Here is a 27,705-nt window from a genome sequence, read left to right on the forward strand (position 1 = left end):
TCGGCTGCTCTAAAAATTATTTCTTTGTTATTTTCCAGCCGATGCAGCGCTGCCCACTCCTCTTTAGTCAGGTTGCTTCTGTTGATCCCTACCCTCCGCTCAGTGTCAGGTACAGACAAAGTCCTTGAACCGGCACTCCCTGCTTATATAAATGAACTTGCGCCCGGTGCCCGTCCTCCACTATGCTGTGGATATATACCTCAGTATTTGCCGGCACTCGCTGCATCGGCTGGAAAATAACAAAGAATTAATTTTTAGAGCAGCCGACAAAGGGGGAGCCCTTGTTATCCTCAATTTACAGGACTATTTGAAAGAAATGTCTGCACAACTCAGTGATACTAAGACTAATCGCAAATTGACGGGTGATCCTACCACCGTATTTAAAAACGACTTACAAGAATGTCTTAATAACGCAGTGGCTCAACAACTTATCTCAAAAAAATTAAGGGATGCCTTAATACCTTTGCACCCCAAAACGCCACTTATTTACCTAATTCCAAAAATTCACAAGGACCCTGTGAATCCCCCTGGCCGCCCCATCATAGCGGCCAGAGGGTCTTTGTTTCAGTTGGTTTCAACCTATTTGTACGCATTATTCCAACCGTTGGTCCAGGAACATTCCAGATTTTTGCTGGACACTACCAGTTTATTGAATAAATTGTTGTTGCTACCAACTTTACCTGACGATGTTTGGCTGATAACCATCGATGTTGGCAGCCTGTACACCTCAATACCGCATGGTGAGGGTGTGCAGGCTGTCAGCAGGTTTTTGTCTAACAACTCTTCGTTCACAGGTCCGATGTTATCTTTGATTTTGCAGTTGCTTGAGATGGTATTGAGTAGAAACTACTTTACACATGCTAATGGGTATTACCTACAGACAAGTGGGTGTGCGATGGGGTCCCCAGTGGCCCCATCGTACGCCAATATTTTTATGTTTTTCATAGAACAGATGGTGTTTTTTGATGATCCTGGGAGTGCAGCAAATCTTTTTTGTACACCCGCTTTATTGATGACGTCCTAATGTTTTGGACAGGCACCCAGGAGCCATTTGTGACATTAATTGAAAAGCATAATGAAGGTCAATGCCCTATAAAATTTACGTATAACATGAGTAAAAATGATATCTCATTCCTCGATGTAAAAATAATTAAAAATAATGGGTCAGTGGATACCACGTTGTATACTAAAAGTACGGATCGTAATAATTTATTACTGTTCAGCAGTTTCCATCCTGCACCTTTAAGGGCAGGGTTACCCTATTCCCAGTTCTTAAGGATTTTTAGAATTAACAACCAAACTGCTAAGGCAATCGAGCAGATTAATATAATGTATACTAAATTCATTGAGAGAGGGTATCCGCCAGCCCTCTTAGATGCAGCTAAGGCGAAGGTGTTAAAATTGACCAGAGAGTCTACACTATCTAAAAAAGTTGCTGATCAAAGCCAAGTAAAATTATTACCTTGGCCAACTGTGTTTAATCCGGAAAGTAAAAAAATCAATAAAGTGGTGAAGAAACACTGGCCATTAGTGGCAACTGATGAGGCTTTGGGGTTGGGTGCCACAAGATTGCTCCCCTGTTATAAGAGGAGCAAAAATCTTCACGACTATCTTGTGAAAACCGACATGTCTGATGTCAACACTGTCAAACCTAAACACTTTCTTCAGCCTAACAATGGATGTTATGGATGTGGTTGTACCACTTGTGGTTTTTTATTGAGAGGAAAAACATTTCCCCATCCCCACTCAGGAAGAGAGTATACCATCAGGTTCCACTTGACATGTAAAATGCGTTTCTTGGTGTACCAGATTGTCTGTCCCTGTGGGCTGTCATACGTAGGTAAAACAGAGCGGACGTTCCGAGAGCGTATGGCAGCCCACAGATCAGCCATAAAATCTGCTTTGGAAGATGGTGGTAGCGACCAACCGGTCGCTCGCCATTTTTTTGAATTTAAACATAGTCTGACATCCATTCGCTATCGGATGATCGACTATATTCCCCCCCCTAAGAGAGGTGGGGACAGGGGTAATTTATTATTAAAAAGAGAATGTGAGTGGATAGTTAGGTTAAATACCATTGCACCCCACGGTTTAAACGACCAATTAGCGTTGGGTTGTTTTTAATACTGTCTCTCAGCAATGCCCCAAAGTATGAATTAATTAATTGTTATATTTAGAATGTTCAGCGGTAGCTTTAATTAGGTGATTTGGTAAAATTCCTTTCTAATGTTTGTGCAATGAGCTATCAACAAGTTGTATGTATATCGTTATTAGCTTACATAAATTGTCCATTTTTTAACATACTGACTTATGTCAGCAATCAGTCTGGAGTCCCCCGCATGATTGATGTGGTTTCTTCTATTTTTTCTATTTTTCTATTTGCGATTGGTGTATAGTGTATTGTTATTATTATGTGTTTGGTGCCATGGTGACAGCGTCTCCATCTCCCTGACTACAGGCAGTTGGTGATGACATCATTATGGAGCGTCCCGGCCGGGTGCGTGGTCCCGTGTCCGGAAGTCGCGCTGTTCTCAGTGGGTGATGTCGGCTATTTAAGGTATGTAATTTCACTGTTTGTGTTGTATAAAGCCTGATGACAATGAAATAAATCATTGAAACGTTGCTGCATTAAAACGTATCAGCCGTGGTTATGTCGATGAAGTCGTCCAAGAGTGCCGGCAAATACTGAGGTATATATCCACAGCATAGTGGAGGATGGGCACCGGGCGCAAGTTCATTTATATAAGCAGGGAGTGCCGGTTCAAGGACTTTATATATATATATATATATATATATATATATATATGTATATATATATATATATATATATATATATATATATATTTAGAATAAAAGCAAGAGTAGCGCCTTCTGGTGTAGTACATCAGTACCTTTCATAAGAATACCCTCCGCAATAAATATGGGTAGCACCCCAAAAATTCAAGGAGTACAGGTCTCCAACCACTGTATACTGCGCCTGAAATATGAGCCTTTAGGTTCCCAGGAACACTTCAAATACTCCATGGTTCTTTCCCAAAACTCTCATAAGTTTTACATGCAGGGAATAAAATTTAAGAAAACAAAAATATTGTGATACTGTAAAACAATTTGAATAAAAACCGCAAGATAACAACTAAATTGCTCATACAATGTTAAAAGTAATTAAGGCTTATCTGGTGTATCTGTGCATCAGGATCATCTGCTACCAGTGAAAATTTCCTCAACATGTTTCATCCGTGCAGGCTTGGACTTCCAAGCCTGCACGGATGAAACCTTGTAAGGCTTGGACTTCCTCACACTATACAGTTGGTGTGGATTGTACCCTGACGAAGTGGCAGAGACCCCGAAAATATTGATATTTGGTGATGTCCATGTTGCCATACTAAAGTTATTTTTTGCCATCTAAGGGGGGTATTCAATCGCCGGCAAGCATCTCCCATCGGGGAGATGCCCGCCGGGCCCTATTCAATGCTGTCTACCCCAACAGCATTGAGCAGGGTATCTCGGCAGAACGAGCCCGACATCACAAGCTGTCGGGTTCGTTCTGCCGAGAACAGCCGGGAAGTGACGAGCTGCCGGCTGCAGCTCGCCTCTTCCCGGCCGCAACTCGCGGCCACGCCCCCTTCTCCTCCCGCTGCAGGAGGGACATTGCATCCCGCCTGCATGTTCTCGGTCGAGCTGACCGAGAATGGGGCTGGGTCACGGCGGTCCAGCAAGCTCGACTGCCGTGACCCTCACATTGAATACCCCCATAAGTGTGTTGGAGTACCTTTTTTTTAATGGATTTATGGACATATTTAAAGTGCACCCAATCAAGCTGCTGCTATTAACCTGTGAGTGCCGGCATATTGCAGGACATACATAGATAGATAGATAGATAGATAGATAGATAGATAGATAGATAGATAGATAGAGGACGATAGTGCCGATATTAAAGAGCACTGAAACGTTGATGCACAAAACCGACACTGTATTGTCGTGATTTCATTATAGCCGAGTGCCGCACCAAATCTCTATTTACAACTGGTTCACTAAGCTGTGAAGGCACCGGCGAGAGATATTTTGTTTCCAGCGTAGAGTGCCAGTCCTACAAGTCATATATATATATATATATATATATATATATATATATATATACCTATATATAGAAAAGAACAGGAAGCACTCTCCAGTTTTTTTAAATATATAAACCAGCTGTGGATTTTAATGAAAATGCATATATAAGTCAATATAAATGATACTCGAGTATCATTTTTATTGATACTCAAGTATCAAAAAACTTCTAGATGTGAGCACCCAAACTAAAAAAAATTATTATACAGAAAATTTCCTGAAATGAACATTCATACAGGGTTATCTTTGCTCAGAGTAGGACCGTTATATTTTTGTTGGGATAAAAGATGGTTCTTTATGCTTCTGCTCCAGGACCCTAGACACTTAGGCCAAAATTTAATAAGATGGAAGTTCTATTTCACATGGGATGCCTGGACTCCGACAGGGGGGCCAAAGCAACAAAGCAGGCTGGCTGCGCTCACCACACTGAGGGGTTCCGGATCCTAACTGTCGTTATACCAACTGCTGGGCTTTTAACTGTCTGGATTCGAACATTGGTGTAATGACTGCCAGAATCCCGACTGTCGGTAGGCCATCCAGCACCCCAAAGATATGTCTGGACACACTTAAATCCAACTCTATAAAGCCTTTTTTTTTACATTGACATGCCCTAACTAAACTTTATATATTTGAAAATGTGCTGTTTCAATGTTGTCAGTATAAAATTTTTGTTCTTATATGCTGAAGCTAGAGAGCAACAATAAAAATAGCTAAGAACAGTCTTTTGATATTATGCCTTTTCAGTATCGCCAATAAAAAGGTTATAGATAATAATCATATATTTCAGATATTAACCTCGGGTAACCAACAATACTTATGTTCTTAGTTGTGTACATGAAAACTGTCAACGTTGCAGTCAATTGGGCATATTTGTTTATTTTACTTTGAAGTATGTTTTGAATTGGGTAATAAGCTTACTTCTTCTTATAAGACACAGCAAGATCTATCGCAAAACAAATCCTTGATGGTTCTTTTAAGATTACTAGAGGCTAAGCTTAATTTCAACAAGATGTATAACAAAACAGATGAGATTTTATTTCAACTGAACATTTAAAAAAAGTAAATTCATCTCTGTATTTAGCAACATGAAAATAATAGGCCACCATTTTCCAGGTTTTTAAACAGAATATTCAAATGAAATGAGCTGTGAATTATCCCACTCTTTGTCTAGTGCATGAAGAGCTCGAGGATAAAAGAAATCAAATGTACACCAGACAGAAATGGAAGATTACATAGGCTGTGAATTGAATCTATAAAACATATCTGGCCTAATTAAAATGCAGCTGAAATGACAAAGTGGGAAAAATTCACCATGACTTATTATAGGTGCTTCAAGTGTGTATTAACTGCTCATTTGCTTTTATTTTTGTATGTGACATATAGCTTTTCTTGAAGGAATTTCTAAAATGTTGTATGTATTTTGCAGAGGAAAGTAGGAATAGGAACAGCCACTGATTGAAACAGAAATAAATAGGTAAAATATACCCACAGACATTTGAATAAGCACATCATGTAAATCAGATAGGAACCAGAATATGTTTGCAACATAGATTATTTAATTTGGGGTAGCTATTTGTAGTTATCCTCGATATTCAATAGCTATTACGATTTTTGGACCTAGTCATGGAAGATCAAAACACCGACAGACGGGTTCCCGACGGCCACCTGCTATTTTCCATTGTGGGAGTCCATGACCCCCATAGAGGGAGAATAGAATAGGTGGCGAGCGCAGCGAGGTGAGTGAGTGGCTTAAAGCTTCCCACTGCCCGGCTGCCCACTGCCCCTCACTTATGGATATTGCTGATGAAAGGTGTGATTTGTACAGGTAATATACGTTGCTAAACAAAAGTGATAAAGAAAATATGGTTGGTATATTATGCATGCTCTTGTTTAGTTGTGAACATTTTATGTATATATTTGCTTTCATTTGTTTGCATATTTTGAGTCAGCTTTATGTTAATGGATAAGGACTACAGTATTAACATGACTGAAATCACAGTGCATGAGGACACATGTGTGAACATACTGTATATATATATATATATATATATATACAGATATCGGCAGCGGCACTCAGTCTGAAAGAAAAGTCGACACAACGCCGTGTAGACGCCAACGTTTCAACGCTTTAATCGCGTTTTCGTCAGGGCAGCAAAGAAACAAGATACAACTCACCCTTCTTGTAGTGCTCGCCATCACCAAACTTCCTCCTGTCGCGGGAATCGGCTGCTGCCGTGCGCGCGCACAGGAAGCTGTCACCCAGTGAAACCATCACCACCATTTTGCTTAAGGGAAAAAACAGAGGTTTAGTACATTTATAGTACTGGCAATCATTATACATGTAAACATAACACAAAAAACAGATATCAATACAAAGTTACAAGAAACATTGGAGACCCATAGTTTCATTAAGCCCAGATGGGCTAAGGGTATCCAATAAGAAGATCCATTTGGCCTCTTTTTGTAATAACATCTTGGACCTATTGCCCCCTCTAGTGAGCGGAGGTATATGGTCCACAATCATATGCTTAAGGGCTGTAGGTGAATGACCAGCCTCAGCATAATGCCTTGCCACTGGTTGATTGCTAGTACCGGTCAGGATGGCATTCCGTATCGCCAGTCTATGCTGTGCCATCCTAATTTTAAACTGGCAATCAGTTTTCCCCACGTAGTACCTGCCACATGGGCATATTAAAACATATACTACGTGGGTCGAAGTGCAAGTCAAACAGTGGAAAATTTTAAAGGTTTTAGGCTGGGTAGGGTGTTTGATGGTATTGCCCGTTAGCATGTATCCACATGTCACACATCCTGTGCACTTAAAACATCCCAATTTGGGAGTACCCCAAAAGGAAGTGCTAGTTTTTTTGCCCATATCAGTGATGTCAGTGTGAACTACATAATCACGTATACACTTGCCTTTAGAATAACTAGTCATTATTTTTTTGTTATTTAATGCTGTAAGGCTAGTGTCAGTGGATATGATGGGCCAGTGTTTTTTAACTGCGGATCTAGCCAATTGGCTGGAGGTATTGAACCTATTGGGCCAAATAATAGTATTAGAGTGGCATTTTTTAGGGGTTTTACTCAGAGCTTCATCCCTAGGTTTAAGCATAACCTTATTTTTTATGTCAACTAGCTCTTTCCTATTGTCATTCGTGCCTCGGATAAGGGGGGATCCATCGTGGTCCAGGATGTGGGTGACTACAGGAGGGAGTTACAAAGGCAGCTATCAGACCCCAACGTATATGTCAAATTAGCAGGTGATCCGACCTCAGCCTTCAAGCGGGACCTGGACCAGTATCTTAAAGATGCGGTCACTATGAATATCATCAGTGAGGACATTGGGGATCTATTAACAACAGACCATCCTATCAAGCCTTTGTTGTACTCATTGCCAAAGGTCCACAAAAGTTTGGTGGACCCCCCTGGCAGGCCGATAATTTCTGCCAGGGGTTCTATCTTTCACAAGATTTCCATGTATTTGGACACATATCTGCAACCGTGTGTGCAGCAGGCACCCTATGTGTTGCAAGATACCACGTCTCTATTGCTGGCATTACGGGACTTAAAAAATGTAGCTGACATCAAGATTCTATCTAGTATAGACGTCTGCTCCTTATACACGTGTATCCCACACAACGAGGGGATAGCCGCAACAAGACATCTGATAACCAACAATCCAGCTTATAAGGGTCTGGACATTAACTTTTTCTGTGGACTATTAGAGCTGGTTTTGACTAAGAACTATTTTTTCTACGACGGTAGCTTCTACCTCCAAGTGGCTGGATGCGCTATGGGGGCGTCGGTCGCTCCAGCCTACGCTAACGCGTATATGATAGCGGTAGAAAAGGAAATTTTTTTTCAATCTGTTGATGTGCGGGCTGATATAATTTATTATGCCCGTTACATCGACGATATGATTCTATTGTGGAAAGGTGATCAGAAAGTGTAGGAGGAAATAATCTTGAAACAAAATGCTAGCATTAGTCCTGTTAAACTGACGTGTGTTATGTCTGAATGCTCAGTTGATTTCTTAGATGTTAGGATTGTAAAGGAGGATACTGTGTTGTCCACTACTCTATTCGTCAAGCCCACGGATAGAAATGTATTATTACCACCCTCCAGTTTTCATCCTATTCCTGTACAGAAGGGGTTACCCCTGTCTCAATTTTTGAGAATCCGTAGAATCTGTAATGATGATGTGGAGGCCAACAAACAACTGGACCTGATGATTGACAAATTTTGTAATAGAGGTTACAACAGGAAAGAGCTAGTTGACATCAAAAATAAGGTTATGCTTAAACCTAGGAATGAAGCTCTGAGTAAAACCCCTAAAAAATGCCACTCTAATACTATTATTTGGCCCAATAGGTTCAATACCTCCAGCCAATTGGCTAGATCCGCAGTTAAAAAACACTGGCCCATCATAGCCACTGACACTAGCCTTACAGCATTAAATAACAAAAAAATAATGACTAGTTATTCTAAAGGCAAGTGTATACGTGATTATGTAGTTCACACTGACATCACTGATATGGGCAAAAAAACTAGCACTTCCTTTTGGGGTACTCCCAAATTGGGATGTTTTAAGTGCACAGGATGTGTGACATGTGGATACATGCTAACGGGCAATACCATCAAACACCCTACCCAGCCTAAAACCTTTAAAATTTTCCACCGTTTGACTTGCACTTCGACCCACGTAGTATATGTTTTAATATGCCCATGTGGCAGGTACTACGTGGGGAAAACTGATTGCCAGTTTAAAATTAGGATGGCACAGCATAGACTGGCGATACGGAATGCCATCCTGACCGGTACTAGCAATCAACCAGTGGCAAGGCATTATGCTGAGGCTGGTCATTCACCTACAGCCCTTAAGCATATGATTGTGGACCATATACCTCCGCTCACTAGAGGGGGCAATAGGTCCAAGATGTTATTACAAAAAGAGGCCAAATGGATCTTCTTATTGGATACCCTTAGCCCATCTGGGCTTAATGAAACTATGGGTCTCCAATGTTTCTTGTAACTTTGTATTGATATCTGTTTTTTGTGTTATGTTTACATGTATAATGATTGCCAGTACTATAAATGTACTAAACCTCTGTTTTTTCCCTTAAGCAAAATGGTGGTGATGGTTTCACTGGGTGACAGCTTCCTGTGCGCGCGCACGGCAGCAGCCGATTCCCGCGACAGGAGGAAGTTTGGTGATGGCGAGCACTACAAGAAGGGTGAGTTGTATCTTGTTTCTTTGCTGCCCTGACGAAAACGCGATTAAAGCGTTGAAACGTTGGCGTCTACACGGCGTTGTGTCGACTTTTCTTTCAGACTGAGTGCCGCTGCCGATATCTGTAAGTATCTAGCCCGCTAAACGCTGGTTGTGGAAGGCACCGGGAAAGCAAACCCACTTATGCAGTGAGTGCCGGAGCTACCAAAAACGCTCTATATATATATATATATATATATATATATATATATATATATATATGGAGTACAGTCGTAAGATGGCGCCCCTTGTGTTGATCTTTGTTATTAGACCAACATAGCCTTATGATAATTTCTTAAAGCATATAAAATAAAGTCCATAAATTTTCAAATATTTATTAAAAAGTCTCTTGTTCCACAAAATGGTAGCAGTTGTTCCAGAATATAACAAGATGCACTTTGTTGGTTTCAGGTACTTTAAAATAGCAAATGTGAACACCCAACGCGTTTCGTCCCCTCGTGGGACTTCATCAAGGGTTTTGCAACAGATTGGGAATTATTTCGGACAGCTTTCACAGGAGGAGTGTATTCACAATAAGGTAAGAGGGCCTTTTATAAATTTGAGGTGCCCTTCTGGAGGGGTGCTCTGGTTCAGGACTCTGTGTGAATGCCATCTTACGACTGTACTCCATACTTCCTCTATCCCCCATCCAACAGGGGATCTTGTAAGTTAGGCAGCCTCCACATAGTAACTGTTAATTCTGTGGCGCGAAACAGGAGTCTGTTCTCGATATATATATATATATATATATATATATATATATATATATGCAAAGGTTTGTAGAACAGCACTCCCACTACCTTGTGTAGCTGGCTCCGGTGCCCTCCTGAGAGGTAAGTCCCCACTTAGTACAAAGGCAAGTACGGCGGCACCCGGAGGCTGACAAAAGAGACAAAAGCTGCAGAGTAGCGTGATCGAACGTTTTCGATGTTTAATACATCTTCATCAGGATGATGCAAGTGAAAACAAAGCATACCTTTATGCATTAGCCACACCACGTGAAGGCACCCGTTTCCTTCCAGTGAGGGTGATGCGCCCATGGATGACGTCATCATCTCGTCACTGGTTGTCGGGGTAACCAACAGAATATATACAATAAATCAAATGACAGGGAGAATAATATACAGAGTATCCAATGAGTAATAATAAGGACATGATGGATACAGTAAGTGGAAACATGTTAAATACAAAATGTGCACAAAATATTTACAAAATAAGTACAATATATATACAAAATATTTACAGAAGGATCGCGGTAATCCAAACAGTACCCAGCACATCAAACATAAAGAAACATCGGTACTTGTTTCCTATCTGGGCGCCCACGATTTTAATCGCGGGCATCGGGGGTAAAATCGGGGCCATCGCGGGCATCGCGGCCGATAAAAAATCGGGTGCGATGTGCCAGACGCGATGCCCGCGATTTTCCCAAGGAGAACAATGCTAAATGCCTCAATTTACCCGCGATGACCGCGATTTACCAAAGGAAACAATGTTAAATGGATCAATTTACCCAAATCAGCATAGGAACAATAGTAAATGGGCCAAAAACACCCCTGAACACTGAAATGTCCCCCCAAAAGTAGTTGACGCCACCCCGCCATCAACGTGAACCCGAAGCATGGCGAGCGCAGCGAGGCCGCGAGGGGCAGCGGTACGCGTCCTCCGACCTTTTCATGCCCTACTACCCACTAGGGCGTGGAGTGAGAATAGAATAGTGTGGCGAGCGTAGCGAGCCACCGAGCCCGAAGCGTGGCGAGCGTAGCGAACCCCGCGAGGGGACGCGGATACCTTCACAGGTAAACGCGTCCCTTCGCGGGCTTCCCAGGTGTCCGCGTCGCCATGGACACCTGGGAAGCCCGCGAGGGGACGCGTATAACTGTGAAGGTATCCGCGTCCCCTCGCGGGGCTCGCTGCGCTCGCCACGCTTCGGGCTCGGTGGCTCGCTACGCTCGCCACACTATTCTATTCTCACTCCACGCCCTAGTGGAAAGTAGGGCATGAAAAGGTCGGAGGACGCGTAACGCCGCCCCTCGCGGGCTCGCTGCGCTCGCCACGCTTCGGGTTCACGTTGATGGCGGGGTGGCGTCAACTACTTTTGGGGGGACATTTTTATGTTCAGGGGTGTTTTTGCCCCATTTCCCATTGTTCCCTATGATAATTTGGGGAAATTGATCCATTTAACATTGTTTCCTATGGTAAATCGCGGTCATCGCGGGTCAATTGGGACATTTAACATTGGTCCCTATGTAAAAATCGTGGTAATCGCGTCGGTCGCATCGCATGTCATTATAATGACATGCGATGTACCCGCGATGCCCGCGATGGGCGCCCAGATAGGAAACAAGTACCGAAACATCAAAAAACAAATGAGTTAATCATGTGGACAATTGTCCCGTGCAGAGACTGGGTATGTGCGCGGACGCCAATGTAACAGCTGTGTCAACTTTCCCGTCACGGCTCCCTCTCTCTGTCACGGTCGTTGAAATCCGCTCTCTTTATCTACCCCTCCACCATCCGGTGAGCAGTAGCCTCTCTTGCTCCCTGCAGTGTCCCAGGCCCGGCTCCCAGGTACTGTAGTATGTACTGTATGTCAGTACAATATATTGCCTTTATTTGAGTGCTGCCGCCTCCTATTCATTATATATATATATATATATATATATATATATATATATATATATATATATTATATATATATATATAATGCAGCGGGCACTTTAAGCACTGTTAGCTGTGTGTCCTGGTTATTCAGGGGGAGCAGCCTGTGGTGTCCTGGTTATTAAGCAGGGGGAGCAGCCTGTGGTGTCCTGGTTATTATGCAAGGGGAGTAGCCTGTGGTGTCCTGGTTATTATGCAGGGGGAGTAGCCTGTGGTGTTCTGGTTATTATGCAGGAGGAGCAGCCTGTGGTGTCCTGGTTATTATGCGGGGGAGCAGCCTGTGGTGTCCTGGTTATTATGCAGGGGGAGCAGCCTGTGGTGTCCTGGTTATTATGCGGGGGAGCAGCCTGTGGTATCCTGGTTATTATGCAGGGGGAGCAGCCTGTGGTGTCCCAGTTATTATGCAGGGGGAGCAGCCTGTGGTGTCCTGGTTATTATGCAAGGGGAGCAGCCAGTGGTGTCCTGGTTATTATGCAGGGGGAGCAGCCTGTGGTGTCCTGGTTATTATGCGGGGGGAGCAGCCTGTGGTGTCCTGGCTGGTATGCAGGGGGAGCAGCCTGTGGTGTCCTGGTTATTGTGCGGGGGAGCATCCTGTGGTGTCCTGGTTGTTATGCAGGGGGAGCAGCCTGTGGTGTCCTGGTTATTATGCAGGGGGAGCAGCCTGTGGTGTACTGGTTATCCCAGCCTTCAGCCCCCCCACATTCGCGGCTCCGCTCTCTTACTGAATTATTCTCCACCCATTTGCGGCATTATTTAATTTTTTCGGGGGCGGGGGTTGGATATCCAGGAATCGCTGATGCGCTGTTACTTATGGGCCAGTGCTCTGAACTTGCCCCCTAGGCTAAAAGTTGCCAGCCAGCCCCTGATATGCAGATCGGTAGTTTGACACTCTAGATGAAACAGATGCAGCTACATACAGTATAGTGACAGAGGTTAAGAGCATTTCCATGTTTAAGCACACAACAGCAGTAAAACATGGATCCATTCCAGGTTTTGGTTTGAGCTCAGGAATCTACTGCAGCTATGTTGATTAGTAGCATCTGTGAGCTTCCTTTAAGAATGATTTCTGTGGGCAGGTCAGATACTCCTGATGCTAGGCTAGCTTAATAAAACAAACACAAAAGCAGCCCTGTTGGAATTGGTACAAATTGTATTTAATAATTAAAAGGTAGACAATAACAATGTAACAATATATACCGGCTGGTATATATTGATACATTGTTATTGTGTACCTTCTAATTATTAATAACAATTTGTAGCAATTCTAATAGCTATGATTTTGTGTTTGTTTTATTAAGTTGTTCTTCAAAGGGTGGAGGCAGCAGCACATTGAAATTGTAAACACACATGTACTGTACTTAGTCACTTTTGTTTTTTGTGCTAGGCTAGCTGGCCAGGTGATAGGTTGAGGGTCTTGGACTCATTTCAGTCATTTGACTATTAACCATGCAACACAATGCAACATTATAACCTACAAAGGGCTGGTGTAAGGCTTCTCACCACCCTAGGCAAAATTTCAACCTACAACAAAGTCGCACATATTGTAGAAGTTAAGAAAGTCACATAAAGGAGCAACATGAAACGTCAGTATTGGCTTTCAGGGTACCTGTGAGTTGTACTTTTGTCATAATATGCAAATAAGAGGGCAAATGTATTAAGCCTGGAGAAAAGATAAACTGGAGATAAAATGGAGATAAAGAGAAAGGAGATAAAGCACCAGCCAATCAACTCTCAACTGTCATTTTCAACCACAGTTCATTGGCTGTGCTTTATCTCCTTTAACTTTATCTCCATTTTCTCTCCAGTTTATCTCTTCTCCAGGCTTAATATATCTGCCCCAATACAGATCGAGCTGATCTCATTGCTGAGCGCTCGCCAGATTCCCCTAGCTGGTGAGCGCTGGCGGAGGGTGGCGATGTGTGGGCCAGTGGATGAGGACACATGAGCGGCTCACTTGGTCCCCGTGAGCAAGGCAGCAGGGAATGGGGATAGGGTGCTTCCCTGCCCATCTCCGCTTCAGGGAGACAGGCAGGGCTTCTGACAGAATGGAGCTCACAAGTGTATCGTCCATGCACGCCACATTCTGTCAGACTCCAACGGCTGGCAGGGGGTGGCACATGGCGATAGAATCGCCAGGAGCCACTCTCATGAGAGCAGCTCCTTCTGTATGTGAAAAAGGCTCTGATGGGTTGCCACAATGTCTGTGGGGCACCAAAGAGGGCTATTTAGTGTAATTTCTTGAAAAGTATATATTTATTTATTTATTAACAGTTTCTTATATAGCGCATACATATTTTGCAGCGCATTACAGAGTGTAGTTGCTTATTCACATCAGTCCCTGCCCCAGTGGAGCTTATGATCTATATTCCCTACCACATGTTCACACACACACACACACACACACACACACAGACAGACATTCTAGGGTTAATTTTTATTGGAAGCGAATTGACCTACCAGTATATTTTTGGATTGTGGGAGGAAACCGGAGTACCCGGAGTAAACCCATGCAAACACGGGGAGAATATACAAACTCCCCCATAGTTAGAGCCATGGTGGGAATTGAACCCATGAACTCAGCACTGTGAGGCAGTAATGCTAACCATTACACCATCCGTGCTGCCCCATATATATGGACATACCTGCATTTACAAATAAGCACCTGTCCTGGAAATCAGTAAGTAGTAAAGTTATATCTTATGCTATCAGTTTACTTCAGGTTCTTTCACTGCTGTGAAATTGATACATTTAGTGTACTGGACATGAATTGCAAGATCCCTCTTTGGCCACGCTTCCCACCATCTAACGCCAAGTGAAAATGGCATTTTTCACAACAGGCATCTGACAAAAAGACCTCATAATCTGAAAAAAAGGACCCGATATTGTACATCGGGCACAGTGCCTTGTTACTCTTGGCACACTATTTTATTCTCCCACCACGCCCTAATGGATGGTAGGGCATGGAATACCACCTGTCGGCACATGTTGGCTCAAAAAAAAAGTGAAAACCCCACGTCGACCTAATGCTTGTGTCGACCTAATGACCCTGTCGACCTAGCCCATGTTGACCTTTGGTCATGTCGGCCTTCATGCATAAAGACCTAGGGGTGTCAAAATAATGCTCGTCAACCTGACGCTTGTAGACCTACTGACCGTATCCCTTCTATTGAATTAAAATGTAAGTCACTGTCTCTTGTTTTGCTTACTAATTTATGTACTCTGTAAATGGGTGCTGTGGATCCTGTGTGGTGCTATATAAATAAAGTATAATACTATTAACCCTTTGAGTGCCAATGCTGCTGTGATAGATGCGCAAAATATTCACTAAAAGACTGTTAGTTGATATTTTTTATTTCATTTTTGCTGATCTCCTGTACATTTATTAGGTACTTGTGGATTATCACGGCTCCCATCGCATGCCATCGCATGCCATATATATAGTGGCATGCTATGGGATGCGATTTTTGCAGATTTTTACGAAATCGCATGCGATCGCATGCGTTTTTTTACAGAAAAGCATCCAAATGCATTGAAATTAGTATGAAACATGTTCAATGGCCCCCAAATGTCATTTTTGAGGCTGTACCACCCCCACTATCAATGCGAACCTGAAGCGTGGCGAGCGCAGCGAGCCCGCGAGGGACGGCGGTACGCGTCCTACGACCTTTTCATACCCCCACTATCCACGTCGGCGTGGAGTTGAGAATAGAATAGTGTGGCGAGCGCAGCGAGCTACCGAGCCCAAAGCGTGGCGAGCGGACGCGAACACCTGTCAAGCCCGTGAGGGGAACACCTGTCAAGCCCGTGAGGGGGCGCTCGCCACGCTTCGGGCTCGGTGGCTCGCTGCGCTCGCCCCACACTTTCTATTCTCAACTCCACGCACACGTGGATAGTGGGGGTATGAAAAGGTCGTAGGATGCGTACCACCGCCCCTCGCGGGCTTGCTGCGCTCGCCACGCTTCGGGTTTGCGTTGATAGTGGGGGTGGTACAGCCTCAAAAATGACATTTGGGGGCCATTGAACATGTTCCATACTAATTTCAATGCATTTGGATGCTTTTCTATTAAAAATCGCATGCGATGCGATTTTTTCCCGTGCAATGGCCATCGTGGGAGCCGTGATACTCCACAAGTACCATTTATTTTATTGGATATAAAAATTATGTTTTCCTATAAATGTTAAATTATAGTAATAAATCTGGTATTTCATCTCTAATATCTCACAGTAGGTATCTGTTTCAATAGAAGCCTTTTTCACTTTACCCTAGTCATGTCCTTTTGTGGTTTTTCTTTCGCCTCTTAAAAAGTAAGTGCTGAATTGTAATAATAGTTGGATTGGTACTGTGAGAACTGAACACTATAAAATGAAATGAATCATGGCCAGATTAACATCCTGTTCCATAATCCACATTATGATTGCTCGAAAGCTTTGGAAGTAAATATGATTATTTGAGTATTTGCCAGATTGCTTTAGGCAAACAAATGTAAAATCATCGTAATCTCTAAAGAAAGGTGTGAAGAGAATGATTGACATTGGAAACAATTTTTTTTTGTATTTTTGACTCATATTAGATGGAAGTGTGTAGTACATTTTACACAACATTCCCTTTGTTTGATTTTCAGTATGGCCTTTAAAGGGCCACTAAACCTTAAATGCAGGCTGATCCAAAATGAAAAGGCATCTTGTAATGCTCACAAATAAGTATGTAAATGTTCACATAGTATGACAGAAAGTTGCTTGACATTGACAATTGCCATGCAGTTGAGTGTAAGTTACTCGTCTCTGTAATCACCATTTCAGATTCTGAGAGGCACCCTGCAGTGTCCTTCAGAGAGAAGAACATTAACTCACCCTAACAGCTTTATTACAAATACCTTCAGTTATGACATCTTTAGATACATAAGCCTGTAAGACAGCGAATCTTAAATTTGCCATTAACAAAAAAAAAACAATAAGCAAGAAAATTAAAAACCTTTTACATTAAAATTAGATTTCTCAATTTACCCAAAAAGCTCTTAGTAGTTTTACATTTTTAAATTTTTTACATTTCCATTAGTGTATTATATAATTTATTATGCTGTTTGATTATGTAAATTATTTGTATTGTTTATGTAAAAATATCTATGGTTGGAACCATTTTTTCTTACTACTCTTTGAGATTGAGGGGCAGAGTTATTAAGCTTGGAGAAGAGATAAACTGGAGATAAAGCGGAGAAAAGGTAATAGGAGATAAAGCACAGCCAATCAGCTGTGTTTGAAAAAGACAGTTGGGAGTTGATTGGCTGATGCTTTATCTCCTTTTACCTTTTCTTCGCTTTATCTCCAGTTTATCTCTTCTCCAAGCTTAATAAATCTGCCCCTGAATTCTCTTAGCTGTAAGCTCACTAATGGTGCCAGATAGTGCAACTATAGGCTGCATTTTCGATACCTTGGATTCGCCATAGAGCTACATACAAAAATCCTGGACAAGATTAGGCCACAAGGAGGGTGAACTAAGGTTCTGTTGCTACTAATTTTACACCGTGGCAAAAACAATTCTCCTTTCACGCACCTGATAAGATTGACTCCTTTATTTAATCTGTAGGGAGCAGTGGCAGTTTTTATCTATGGGCTGCAGGGCTGCAGCCCCCCCAGGTAAAATCCGCCACTGTATGAAAGCCAGATGCAGTCTGTGAGACTGCACTGGCTTCACTGTGACTGGCAGTGACTTCCTATTGGAAGTCCGAACTACAGATGTAGCGGGATTCATCTTTGCAGGTGATGGCGATGGCGTCACCATCGCCATCCCCTGCCCCGCCGCCATCTGTATGCCGGAAGGGGGTGCGCGCGCGTCCCCTTCCGACGGTCGCCCGGTGCCCACACCGGGCGACCGCACCCCCCCCCCGCAGTGCCTCGGGTCCCCCCCAGCCCCCTCAAGCGGGAGGCGGACAGTATTGCGTCCGCCTCGCCGCCCGGATATTGAGACGCGCGTGCGTGGGGGACGCACGCGCGTCTCAGTCAGATAGAGGCGCCGTGTTGCTGGCGGATCGCCAGCAGCATGTTGCTGGCGGTTCGCCAGCAACAACGAGGCCAGATTCATCTGTACCAGTCACTAAGGCAGTCCCAATGGGAGGTGTTCCCTTGCTGTCATGCAAAATCCCAAATTGCACATGTACAGTACCTATATCGGTACTGTGCATGCGCTGGTCCCGGTGCCTGTCGTCTGTATTATACAAAGCAGCCCATAGAAGCTGGCCACATGCGCAGTACAGATGTTTGTACTGTGCATGCGCCAGTAACAGATCATTGTGATCATTGCCCAGGCTCCAGGAACTTTCTGCAGGGACCGGGAGCAGCGGCGACAGGGGGGGGGGGATACTGCCACCACCTTTCTCTTCACCTCTTACCTTCTGTCGGGCAGAAACAGACAAGCATACTGTTCTTTCAGAGAATGACACAGGTCTGTAAAATGATTGTCCAGCATCACGCTCCCGGCCCCTTCATAATTTTGAGGAAGTCAGAACAACAACTTATCGAATGAACTGATAGGCTGCTTTGACTCAATTAGAATATTATACAGAGTTTAAAATGTCAGCCATAATCCCCATATTAATGTCCTAATTATTAATGTGCCTTTGCACCTTCCCTATCTTTCACGCAAAACATGTCTGAAAGCAGGCAGTATTACTCATATACAATACTCCATCGCCTCTCCATCAACCCCCGTCACTGAACTTAGCTACAAGAGAACACTCCTTAACATATCATTTACTGTATGGGGGTTATTCTGATTCACTCAGAAAGGCACAATCACTCTCTAATGGACAAAACCATATGCACTGCAGGTGGTGCTAATGTAACATGTGCAGAGAGAGTTAGATTTGGGTGTTTTATTGTTTCTGTGCAGGGTAAATACTGGCTGCTTTATTTTTACTCAGCAATATAGATATCAGTTTCAAGTACCCCCCCCCCCCCCCCCCAAAAAAAAAAATCTGGGGGGTTATTTTAGTTCACTCCTTCTGACAAATTCCTTCTTAGATTGCCAAAACCATGTGCACTGCAGGGGGGGGGGCAGATGTAAAATGTGCAGAGAATTAGATTTGGGTGACTTATTTTGTTTCTGTGCAGGGAAAATACGGACTGCTTTATTTCTACACTGCAATATAGATCTCACTTTGAAGTAAAGCCCCACCCAAATCGAACTCTCTCTGCAGAAGTAACATCTACCCCACCTGCAGTGCACATGGTTTGTCCATCTAAGAAGAGTGAACCAAAATAATCCCCCTATTTCTCTGCAAATGTTATATCTGCCCCACCAGCAGTGCATATGGTTTTGTCCATTAGAGGGTGATTGTGCCTTTCCGTGTGAATCAGAATAACCCCCTATGTCTCTTCAGAGAAGCATTTTGCTCTCCATCACATAAAGTTTTTATCCACTTGGTTTCGTAGTATTTGCTAAAAACATGCACAAAGGGTGAAATTTAATTGTGTGAGAGATTCAGAAAGTGACAGATTTGGTAAGAAATCTCCAGTTTTTTTTTTAAAGCGGCAATCATTTACACTGCAAAATCAAACTGGTTTTGCAGTGTAAATGATTGCAGCTTTAAAAAACAGGAGATTTCTCACAAAATCTTTCACTTTCTGAAGCTCTCATTCTATTAAATTTCCCCCCGTATGTTCTGAAACTCTCTATATAACCATATTTACCAACTCTATAACAATATCCAGGAAAATCCTCAATTTCATGGTTGGCCAATCTTCTGCATATCGCTCATTTCCTCAGGGACGTGAGTGGCCCATCGGTTGGATCAGACAGCCTGGCTAATACTGTATACCAATAATACAGTAGCAATTAATACATTATTACAATCCAACACACTAAAACAATACGATCATTCATCGATCCATGCAATAAACTGTGCGTGTGTGTGTGTTAAACATAAAGTACAGTAATAAAATAATAAAAATATTCTTTATTTAAAGAAAAGTGTATTTCAATCTGGGTGCTCGAGAACACTGGCACTTGAAAGCTAAGATATTATACAGGCATGCATTTCACAGAGCACACATTTAACCCCAATTTCGAAGTAGAACATTGCTAGATGGAATGTATATATCATCCTCGGTTAGTCTTTGTTCCACATGTTATTCTCTTGACATTCCTTTTAGTCTGTGCTGCTTTGTTAAACTGTGAGGCCTTGTGTGTGAATCCATCAATCGCATGTCTTTCCAATTCAGTCCTCCCACCCACACAAAAAGAATCAAGTTAGAGCATGTGCCACAGCTGCTTCATTTTGGTCAAGGAGATCCTAATTCATGCAGCAGCCCCGTTCTCAAGAGGGGGGCCACAAGAGCTTTCTGTCGAATAATTGTTGGCACACTCTTACAGCAAACATGAAAACACCCCTCTGACAAGCAGCATGATTTATTACTGCCTACTGCAAAAAACGGAACAAAATCAATTGGCTATTACCTCACTTAGCGATGGCTTGTCACTGCTTGAGAGCAGGGTGTTAAAAATAAGAGCCCTGCAAGCAGACTCATGCCTGGCCTTGCACACCTGCTCTGAACCAGATAGCAAGAGAAATGCAAGCAGAATGTAATACTGAGAAAACACTTAATGATAGCTACTTGTCTAAGGAGATAAAGACATAGATGTACATGGAGAAACTTGTGTATCTATATAAATATATATCTTCAAGTCATTTCAGTGTGCATTTACAGTATGTGTGTGTTTTATAAATACATTACATACATACATATCTCATATACATATATATGTGTGTGTGTGTATGCATGTGTGTATATACTGTACATGCATGTATGCATACATAAAACTTTAATATACAGTATATGGACTGTATTGTACTGTAATGATAGGAGTTTACAAGATAACATTCAAATGGCTGTTTTTATTGCACATATCGTGTCTATTGAGGTTGGGTAGCGGCAGAACTTGACCAAACTAATGGGCATGTGGAAAAAAGTTTAATTTGCACGCTGAAGCTGGTGACATTTCGCGCATTACAGATCACCACATTACAGAGGGGTATAGTACAGAGGAGTACGAGTTGAAATGACAGCGCCGCCAGCCTTTAACTCCCAAACTAAGCTCCATTTGAATAGCACCAGTGGGCGCCCTCTAGTGGCTGCCGGAGCACAATCATACAGTTCTACGTATGTGTTAATAATACCCCTTTTACACCGCAGAAAAATCCGGGTCAGCGGCGGGTCAGACCCGGATCTTCGGCGATGTAAATCCCTAACGCCGTGTCCCTTTACACGGGACTTCTACCCAGGTCCTGACCTGGGTAGAACACGGCTAGGACCTGGGTAGAGGGCGGTGTAAATGGGAACGCCGGGTCGGATGACCCGGCTCCCATTTACATGAATGGGGAACGTCCAACCTGCGGACCGCAGCGTCCGCAGGTTGGACGGATTGTCAGTCTGACACTGACAGCCGGCGCTGCTGTCTGCTATACTCTGCAGACAGCAGCGGCGGCGGTAGAGGGAGGTGAACGGATGCCTGTGTGCGGCATCCATTCACCTCCTGTCCAATGGCGGGGGTGCGCGCGGGGACTGGGGGCAGCCTAGCAGCTTACCTTAGTGCTGGGCTGCCCCCAGCAGCGTTCAGGGTACGGCGGCGTCGATCGGCGCTTGAAGATGACATTGCGCTGTCATCTTCAAGCGCCGGGAAGGGGCGGGAGGGGGGTGCGGGCGTTTAAGCCCGTCCGGTGTAAATGCCCCTAAACGCTGGGTCGCACCCGGCTTCAACCAGGGTCCAAAAAGCCGGGTGCGACCCAGCGTTTTGGTCTAAAAGGGGTATAAGTAAGCGCAAGGATTGGAGCTATCGCACTAGGACTTATTGGCTTGGTATCCATTTAGAAAGATACAGGGCACCCCTCCTTTATATTTATTTGGCATCAATTAATGATCTTATTGAGGGGGTGCAGCCTTAGACATTAATAGATACTGGATATGCGAAGAAAGATAACAAGAATGTCTGATCGTGGTGCACTAGGTAAACAATTATATAAAATATAACTTTTATTACGTTTTAAATAAAAAAAATTTTTGTATACTTCAGCGAAATATTAAAAATACAAGAAAAAATAAAGTGTGATTCAAGTAAAATTTAAATTGGGCTGTGTGTCACTCCCTTGTTATGTGTGTTATCTTACTTTTTAATTAGTTTGATGAATTATATGATGGTGTTAGTCCTGATTAGACCTTGCGGTTACCATCCGTACATGTACGGATGGTAGCCGCAAGGTCTAATCAGGACTAACACCATCATATAACTTATCGAACTAATTACCTCCTGCAGCTGTGTAATGTGACCATAGGGCTATGCAGCTGCGGTGACAATTAAAGCCACCAGTGGGTGTGTTAGTACAAATCCGGATTGGCCGAGGCAGCAAATTCTGACCTGAATGATCAGGTCGGAATCGTCCCTTGTTATGTAAAATGGCTATTGTTAGCTCTTGACCTCGGCTAGTAACTTTGAACAATCTACTCTCTACAACCTGTCCACAGGTTTTAACGTCAGTTCTCCTACCATCTTCATTCCCAGACCTTGGCTAATATATTTTGCTATACTGTTTAATGAATTCAATTCCTGGATAGTAGGACATGACTTTGTCCAGTTTGATCATTTTAGTCCATAGCTGTGCTTGGCAGGCCTTGCCCTGATATAATATGAGCAGTATTAAAAATTTACAAAATTGCCAGCAGATTAGCTTTTTTGGCTAGCTATTTTAGGGCAAGCTCCATTTTCCTCCCACTATCCCCATGAAAACAAAATGCGCCTTTTAGTTTTGCATAGTTGTACAAATATCTCTTAATATCTCTTTATAAATAAATATGCATAGCGAGGGTGCGGCACTCACGGCTTGAATAAACAGACGACGCAAGGTAGATATCTTATCTTATCTTTTGATAAGATAAGATATCTACCTCGTGTCGTCTGTTTATCAAAGCCATGAGTGCAGCACCCTCGCTATACATATTGACCCTCACAGTCTGTGAAGGCACCGGCCGCAGTCACCGCAATTATTTGGAGTGCCAGTACCTACGTTCTATTTAATAAATAAATCTAACATATTTCTTGAATAAATCTAACGCAGGCATAGCATTCCCTGTGTACTGACACTAAAATGGGAAATTTACAAAATATGGAAACACAACATTATTTCCTTTAAAACATGTAAAGCTAAATAAGTGTCTGAGAGCTAAAAGCAGAGAGGTGCATAGCATTCCTTACAGCTACAACATCTCTGGCTTCAATTCCCCATGCATCTGAATAACACTTTACTCTCTAAAGAGAATATTTTATGTGCTTCATAGCCACAATTTTTTGCAGTTTCTGGCAACAATCCACATCGCTGTCACTGGAAATGTTTTCCCTAAAGCAACCACATTGGAAGTTTTGGAGCAGACATAATATGTCCCTAAGATATGTACTGTAACTAAGCTCACCTCCAGGATGTTTAGATAATTCTACCACATTCTTCTTGAAAAGACTACCCAAATCATGGATGTTCTTCACTGTTATAAATTCAATGAAGGTTATTTGCAAAGGAGAGAAAAAAAGAACTTTCTGATTCTCGTTAAAAGCTATTACTCAATAATCACCACCTAAAAATCAAGGAGCTGATGCTGGGCTGAGCATATGACAAGTGTAAAATAGGCATATGTATATGTGCTGGTCATGTGTGCCTAAAAAAATGCATATCACTGCATTCAAATGAACATTCGGTAGCAATTTAGAGGGTATTCAATCCTGGGTGAATTCTACTCGCCCTATTCAATCCCAGTGCTGAGTTTTCACCTGGGCTAAAGATCCAGCATGGGCAAAAATGGCGTGGATAGGTGAAATAGCCGCAAATTCATGTGGCTTTTCGCAAATTCTGTTTTCACACGTTTTTGCAGCTGTTTTTGCTCAGCCCGACAAAAAAGGTGAAACGGCATTGTTGAAATTTGAAACAGGATTCTTCGCCAGGCCAGGAAATTCGACTGGGATTGAATTCCCCCCTATGTGTACTGATTATATATCTGCATTTTGAACATGCGTCCCAACTCTTCATCCAGTGCTTTGTCAGGCTAAAACACATTAAACTAAAAATTCTCCAACCTTTTAAGCTAGTCATAGACAAGAAGAACATCAGCCAACAAGGGCTAGGGAGAGGAAAGATGGGCTTCTAATTGTACTGTAAAGTGTATAGATGCAATATCTTTTCATTGCCTGTAATTGATTAAATGATTGTTAGGTGGAGCAGTCAGGTTTCAGTACAAAGCAACCAACATACAGTACTGTAGTTTTAAAGTCATTTTTAGTCTAAAAGAGTTATCACTCATTCCGGTCATTGAACAGTAATCATTCAGAATACTAGTGTCGTCCTGTGATCGGAAAGATTATTATTTAATAGTTAGCTTTATTCCAAAGCACAACATCTTGTGTATAAGCTTTAATTCAATAGAAACGTTTCTTCTTTCAGAACTGGCAGACATTTGTGTTTTCCACAGTTACTACACACTTTGGCATATATAAGGGTGGGTTTTTCGGGAGGAGTTGCGCCGTGGACTATATATGGTAACCCTGCTGCAATGAGTGTGGAGGTATACTACCAGTACCTCTTGTTAATCTGTGGGGGGGGGGTTTCACCTTACGGTGTACACTCTGCGCTAAGGGTATACCTTTTGGAAATGTTTGTCGAGGTTATATATCTCCTATATTGATACAATCACCACTATTAGTTTCTCTTTGAAAGAATAATAATTTTTATTTAAATGTACATGCGTATTTTAATTAAAGCACAAAACACGGAATATAATAGGTAGTTTTAAAAGGCATTAATTGCCTAAATAAAATAATATAAAAAAAATTATGTAAAAAACATGCACATGTAGATTATCTATGCATACGTGGGCTCTAGTACCGGTATACACATACAGAGGGGTATACAAACAGGGAGACACACTGGGGGTAATTGTCCTCAGCAATTGGTCCAATTCATATATGGGCAATAATATGATAAAACAAGTCTCCGTTTAGAGTGGATTATCCACTATAGCTTGATACCTCGGAGAATCAGGTATCAAGCTATAGCTCTGTATGTGTATACCGGTACTAGAGCCCACGTATGCATAGATAATCTACATGTGCATGTTTTTTACATACATTTTTTTATATTATTTTATTTAGGCAATTAATGCCTTTTAAAACTACCTATTATATTCCGTGTTTTGTGTTTTAATTAAAATACGCATGTACATTTAAATAAAAATTATTATTCTTTCAAATAGAAACTAATAGTGGTGATTGTATCAATATAGGAGATATATAACCTCGACAAACATTTCCAAAAGGTATACCCTTAGCGCAGAGTGTACACCGTAAGGTGAAACCCCCCCCCCACTACACACTTTGGGGCTGATTTATTAAGCTTGGAGAAGAGATAAACTGGAGATAAAGCGGAGAAAAGGTAAAAGGATATAAAGCACCAGCCAATCAGCTGTGTTTGAAAATGACAGTTGGGAGTTGATTGGCTGGTGCTTTATCTCCTTTTACCTTTTCTCCGCTTTATCTCCAGTTTATCTCTTCTCCAAGCTTAATAAATCTGCCACTTTATGTGCTAAAACATGCTCTTTTTTCGAATATAGAATTTGTATTGATTGAATAAACAAATATATAATGTACGTACAGTGTTCTACATATATAATAGTTCACAATGTACAAATAAATGTCAACAATCACTAATAGTTGTGAAATTATTAGACTGAACACAGAACATATAACAGGTAAGCAAAAAAAAAGGCAATAACAACAGAGACGAAAGAGCGACAAGGGGACACATAGATCATGTGCCATGGATGAAAAGATTGTAATTAAAACTTTATCTAACGTGCAAAAGAATTCAAGAATAAACATCAAGCAACAGGTGAGTTCAAAGCAGATAGATCAATTGGGTCACTATAAATAGAGTGTTCTTGCCTCTCCAGATACTCATTTCAATTAAGCCACCTCATAAAGTGTTTACCGAGGAAGCAAAGAGGAGTATTTGCAGTTGTCTGTCTTAAACTGAAAGTGTTTATGAGTTTTAATAATAATAGTCTGTATACAAGGTATATATGATCATTTCCACATTTGTCCAGTGGTGGCCTTAGTCCTATATGCCCTAACCAGGAAATTTCATGTATTACCTACTCCATAGATGTCAATCACAAGGCCCGCGGGCCAAATCCGGCCCGCCAGACCTGCTAATGTGGCCCGCACAGCCGCCGCCAGCCTTTGGGGAGCTGGAGGGCTTGCACCCAGTGCTGCAAGAGAGGCGGTACGGAGTGGTACGGCGTACCACTAAAACATAGGGTGCCGGTACTCCGTACCGCCATAAGAAATGAACCCCCCCAGGAACATTGTGCGCATGCGCACATATGTAAGTGGCGGGGGGGCGCGGCCTGTACAGGTCCACTGCCCCCCGCCACAGCAGATTTCCTATGGAGGGGAGGGGCGGGGAGCGCATCTCGCGTCTCTCCTTCCTCTCCCTCCCCTCCCTCAGCAGCAGCAGCAGCGCGGAGTTGGCGGCGCGGAGATGGCGGCGGGCGGAATCAGCGGCTGGAGCGGGAGAGAGTGAGACCAGGCTGCAGCAACCAACGGTGAGTTGTGCTGTTCTGCAGCTGGCACTGTGGGGGCATATTTGGCACTGTGGGGGCATATCTGGCACTGGGGGCATATCTGGCACTGTGGGGGCATATATGGATCTGGCTGGCACTGTGGGGGCATATGGCTGGCACTGGGGGCATATGTGTGGCACTGTGTGGGCATATCTGACACTGGGGGCATATCTGGCACTGTGGGGCATATTTGGCACTGTGGGGGGCATTTCTGGCACTGTGGGCATATGTGTGGCACTGTGGGGGCATATCTGGCACTGTGGGGGCATACCTAGCACCGTGGGGGCATATCTGGCACTGTGGGGGCATATATGGTTCTGTCTGGCACTGTGGGGCATATGGCTGGCACTGGGGGCATATGTGTGGGCATATCTGACACTGGGGGCATATCTGGCACTGTGGGGGCATATATGGTTCTGTCTGGCACTGTGGGGGCATATGGCTGGCACTGGAGGCATATGTGTGGGCATATCTGACACTGGGGGCATATCTGGCACTGTGGTGGGCATATCTGGCATTGTGTGGGCATACCTAGCACTGTGGGGGCATATCTGGCACTGGGGGCATATGTGTTGCACTGTGGGGCATATGATATCTGGCACAGGGGGCATATGTGTGGCACTGTGGGGGCATATGATATATGGCACTGGGAGCATATGTGTTGCACTGTGGGGCATATGACATCTGGCAAAGATACAACCGGCCCTATGAGGGTGACCAAACTGCCGATGCGGCCCCTGATGAATTTGAGTTTGACACCCCTGACCTACTCCTTAATAATTTTCTAAAAAGAGCACAGCAATGGTTTAAAATTAAAATCAAATAAATAATAGTCCCAGCTCAGTTTACCCCCAGATATCTACTGGATTTAGTTTGCCATGCGTATATATATATATTGCATTGCATGGGCCATTTTAGGGCCATGCGCTGTGCGATGCGATGTGATTTTCCTATGTAATTTATTCACTTCTCTTTCACCCCCGGGCTATCGCATCACATCTGCTGCA

This window comes from Crinia signifera, chromosome 1 (assembly GCF_055691185.1).
Source record: "Crinia signifera chromosome 1, ASM5569118v1, whole genome shotgun sequence".
Taxonomy (NCBI): domain Eukaryota; kingdom Metazoa; phylum Chordata; class Amphibia; order Anura; family Myobatrachidae; genus Crinia; species Crinia signifera.